We start from the raw sequence: 305 nt of genomic DNA, 5'->3' as shown, positions 1-305 counted from the left end.
TCTTCATCATCTTCATCCTCTTCATCATCTTCATCCTCTTCATCATCTTCATCATCTTCTTCATCATCATCGTCATCATGATCATCGTTATCTTCTTCATCATCATCTTCTTCGTCATCTTCATCATCATCATCATCATCAACACCATCAATATCAACATCATCATCATCATCATCAACACCATCAATATCAACATCATCATCATCATCGTCATCATCATCAACATCATCGTCATCGTCATCATCATCAACATCATCGTCATCGTCATCATCATCATCAACATCATCATCATCGTCATCATCATC

This window comes from Neopelma chrysocephalum, unplaced genomic scaffold (genome assembly GCF_003984885.1).
Source record: "Neopelma chrysocephalum unplaced genomic scaffold, ASM398488v2 Primary Assembly neopelma1_44, whole genome shotgun sequence".
Classification (NCBI taxonomy): Eukaryota; Metazoa; Chordata; class Aves; order Passeriformes; family Pipridae; genus Neopelma; species Neopelma chrysocephalum.
The sequence above is the reverse complement of the archived record's forward strand: the minus strand, read 5'-3'. Positions refer to the sequence as shown.